Genomic DNA, 4,649 nt, shown 5'->3' with positions numbered 1-4,649 from the left:
GACTTTTGGGATAGCATTGAAAATGTAAATGAGGAAAATACCTAATTAAAAAATAAATTAAAAAAAAAACTTTTGAAACAGTGTCTCTACTTGCTGAGCCATCTCACCAGATGTGACACTAGCCTTGAGTCCACTGTTGCTTTACAGTGTTGACGATGTGTGTGCTACTTCACATCTATGAAAGCCACCAGCCACACACGCCCTACATGGGCATCCTGTGTTCTGGAGCTATCCTTCCAGAGGGCCATAGGAGTGCGCCTACCTTACCAGGCTCTGACTCCCACACTAGTTTAATGATCATCTTATCTCCACGCTCCCTAACATTCAACATGTTGTTGTGTGGCACAGTGCCCTCCTTTGGTTAAATCTTTACAGAATACGTTCAGGTTCAGTTCTTACTCTTCTGACTCTACACAACGAGAAACCACTCTTATGATCTCTGCTAGTAAAACCAGTGACCCGTGACTGTTCTCTAGCGGACATCAGAGTTCACCTCTCTTCTCCGATATCCAAAACGAGGTTCTGCACACTCAATTGATTTTGTCACACCTTCCTTTGTCAGCCATTTAAGCTCTGTGGGGTAGTTAGTATGAGAATGGCCCCCTTAGGCTCATATATTTGACTGTGTGATTCTTAGTTGGTGGAATTGTTTTGGGAGCGATTAGGAGGTGTGACCTTATTGGAGGATGTGTTACTGAAGTGGGATTTGAGGTTTCAAAAGCCCATGCCAAACCTAGTCAGTCAGTCAGTCTGTCTGTCTCTCTCTCCTCTCTCTCTCTCTCTCTCTCTCTCTCTCTCTCTCTCTCTCTCTCTCTCTCCTTCACCTTCTCTCTCTTCTCTCTGCCTCCAACTTTTGGATAAGACATATACTCTCAGCTACTGCCCCAGTGCCATGCCTGCCAGCCTTCCTGCCATGATCATATTCTCACACTCTGAACTGTTAATAATCCCCCCAATTAAGTGCTTTTTAAAATAAGTTGCCCTGGTCATGACGTCTCTTCACAACAATAGAAAAGTAACTAAAACAGTTGGTGCCTACTGTACCCTCTGCTAGACCTGATGTACTCAGAAACACATGCAGGGTTCTTCTCACTGCATGCTGCTTCAGTACATCAGAGAGCATTACTAAGTCAGCTTTGAGAAACAAAGAGGTTGCTGGATCTCCAGACGGGTGCATTTCCTGTGCTGTGACATAACTGTAGTAATCATGGACCACGTGTTGCATATGTCTGGCCAACACCAAATTTCTGCTCTCCTAGATGCTGAGGGCTGCATGCTTCTGCACTCCTTTAAAGCCTCTGGGCGTACACTAATCTGGGTCTTCATTGCCTCCTTCTCCTATGGATTCTGATCAGCCTCCATTTTACAGTTTTGACAGCTCAAGATTCTTACAAGATTGGATTCTCTGAAATATCATGGGCCATGATCTTGTGGGACACTGTGATCAAGTGTCAATTTGGCAAAGCAAATTTGAGATGCAGCTGAGGGCAGGACTGTAGCTGTGGGGACTTTGTACATGACCAGGAATCTGGCCCTGTCTCGAGGAATTGCTCTCATTGAGTGCTAAGCAGTTACTGCCACCCCTTCCTTTACATGCCCTAGGACTCCACTCTCCACCAGGTGAGCTCCGCTTGGGTACCCTGCATTCCACACACACGTGTCTGTCTGCCCATGGTTGGCTGTGGTCTCCCTTCCCCCATCTGCTTGAACCTGCTTGCTCAAGGGTGGAGCTTCCTGCTCATTCGTCCTGCCACGCCTACTGCTGAACCCTGCCTTTGTTGCTTGGAGGCACACATGTGTTCGTCCTGCTACTGGACCCCGAGATTGTTTGGTGGGAAATCGGGTTCCCTCCCCCTTCCTTTATAACTGAGTGTCTGGAAATAGTAAAATTGAGCTTTGATCAGAATCTTGTCTTAGCTTCATTCCCTTCTCTCGCCGCCTAGCCCCTCTTCTCTTCCAGGTTTCCAAAATGCCTTTCCAGGCTAGAACCCAGGCTGTGATCTGCTGGCCGGACACAACAGTTGGCCAAGTTGAAATTTCTCTCTGTAGCAAAGCCACATCCTTAGTATGTTACTGGCAGTAGACTCAGCAGCTGGGCAGATGTGTAAATGAAAATGGCTCCCCTGTGCTGCTACCACACTGTATAAGAAGCCTTTGCATATCACCTTTCATGGAAGGTAGGAGTCCAGATAATTCCTATGCAATTTCTCCTCCAAAATCAGTTCCCTGCTTTCTTATCCTGCATCTGTTTCCTACACCTGCCACCTCTCTGCATGTTTTACCTCATATCAAACTCCACCATTTCCCTTCTATAGATATCCATGTAGAATTGTCTGAGGCTGGGCAGTGGCTACTCCTGTCCATGCCGTGCCCATAAAAGGAAGAAAACGGAGGGAGTGGGTCTTAAACAAAATACAAGTAGCCTAATAGAATGGGTATAATTTGATCCCTAGCATTCCTCTAACAAGTCATTGAAAGAGAGCTGACTAGTGCTCCTGATGCCTTAGCAAAGAACATCTCCCAGCTTTGAATGAGATCCAGGGCTCATTCAGGTGGATTGACTGCTGAAGGCAAAGTAATGACACCAGAATGAAGCCCATATCCTAATTCTTAGAACCCGAGACAGTGTTACATCACATGGCAAAGAGATGATAGCTGTCCTTGAGGATCTTGAAGTAGAGGGGCTAGTTCATATGGCTGGTCTAATATCATCGCAAAAGATCTTGTTAGTAAACAAAGGAAACATGGGAGAGACACCATGGTCCACTGTCCCTCCATCAATAGACAGAGTGCTACCAAATTACAGATGTAAGGTCAAAGATGGAAATTTTAAATAATCATGTAAAAGGGACACGTTTATACTAAGTAGGAGAAGTTAAATCCAATCCAGCCTATCTGAATAAGCAGAATTCGTACACCAAGGGAAAGCAATAGGAGCTGAGTTTTAAAATACTGTTTAAACATTTTACCAAAATTCTTAAAATACTTAATTAGAAGTAAAGGTCAGAGTAATATGAAAATAGCGTAAACTTGTGAGATTGCAATCCGATAGGTGGGATATAAAACATGTCACTTAGTGTTAAGAGCCTCCACGTAGAAATCTAGCTTCCATATTTACAGGGTAACAACTATTTAAAAATGCTAATCAAACCTCTGCAAATATTGGTGACAAGATGACAGGAAATAGAGGGTAAAAGATACCTCCTTGGGAACTAAGGAATCTCAGGAATACATTACACGTGCAGAATGTAACAGTGTGACAGTTTGGATCATCCACAGGCCATTTAGAAACATTGATCACACAGCAATGCCATGAATCTGGAGCACTGTCATGACTAGTAGAGGTGAGATGTAAACAAAATTACATGCTAGACTACTTCAGCTTCTGTTCTCAGGCACCACTTAAGCACACATCCAGCCCTTCCCAGAGAGAATTGTTAAGAACTACTGGGTAAAAAGTTCCTTCATCTTGCTCACTGCCTGCTGTAGACTAAGGAATACCCAACACTGGAGCCAACATATGAGCCCCCGAACATCTGAGAGCCAGCCCGGCTTCTCTGGTCCTGCCCAGGTTCAGGAGATCTCATGTCTAGGAGATACTGTCTTTTTAGTGGACATACTCTACTGGGTACCGACACTGCTCAATTAGAGGCCCTAATTATTGCCTCTTGAGATTCTCACCAGACACAAAAATCCTGATATACCAACTGTGGGTGCCTTAAAGATTTGATACACCAAAGTTCCTGGGAAGATGAGCAGGTAAGTGAGCAACTCATAACGAGACATGGAAACCAATGCTGCTGGACCACTCTTTGCATGAAGGCCCAATACAGACCTGCTTCCTGCTGACAAGTTAATTCCCCTGATGAAGACCATATTGGGCATGATGGGCCTGGGGTAGTCAAACACAAAGTCAAACCTGAAGAGCCATATGGATGCATGGTGCAGGATCTCCAGGAAGGACACTTCTCTCTGGAAAAGCTCAGAGGCCAGGATCTCATAGGGAGTGAAAAAATGGGGGCAAAAGAGCTTAAATGACAGAGGTAGAGAATGTTCTTGACTCTTTCCAGGAAGCTCATGTGGTCTGAATTCCTTGTGAATAACCTTAGAACATAGGAGGAAGGGCTTGGACACGGAGCAGCTTCAAACTCAGCATTACAAGGCATGAAGCGCAGAAAAAAACACAGCAGGAACATGCAAATACTTGGCCAGCAGTGCCCTGCAGTTGTACGCAGGGTCTTTAACCACACATCAAAGGAACTGGCATTCAGACGCTGGATTAAACCCTTGCTGTGCAGGAGCTCTATACAAAATCTCAAGTAGAATGTTGACAGCATTTTTGCATTTTTTAAATCTCTTAAGGTCAAACCTGATTGATTATTTACTAAAAGAACTCTTGACAACTGCTGTTGCTCTCTGACGAACCTCACCGAGTCCCCTTTTCCTCAATCTGATTTTCACAAAAATGATCTGCACAATCCTGACATTTTTTTTCCTCTGTCCATCATACGTCAGCAGAGTGTAGAGTTGCAGAGTGTAGAAGTCCTCTTGGGGACTTGGGGATGGGATTCCACTGAATGGTCAACTGAGAATTCTCTCAGCTCCTCATAATAAATAAAGCAGATGCTGTGTGGATCACACTTGAGCAA

General features: G+C 44.6%; 1 protein-coding gene and 1 pseudogene across 2 annotated transcripts in view; both read right to left on the bottom strand.

Moving 5' to 3' along the window:
• The window catches only part of LOC110283898 (UDP-glucuronosyltransferase 1-6), a 124,380-nt gene that overhangs the window by 21,859 nt on the left and 97,872 nt on the right, over positions 1-4,649 (bottom strand). The gene's annotated exons all lie outside the window — the stretch shown is intronic.
• On the bottom strand, positions 1,997-4,643 carry LOC115031501 (annotated as a pseudogene).

Source organism: Mus caroli, chromosome 1 (genome assembly GCF_900094665.2).
Source record: "Mus caroli chromosome 1, CAROLI_EIJ_v1.1, whole genome shotgun sequence".
NCBI classification, from domain to species: Eukaryota; Metazoa; Chordata; class Mammalia; order Rodentia; family Muridae; genus Mus; species Mus caroli.
This window is presented reverse-complemented; position numbering and strand designations above follow the sequence as displayed.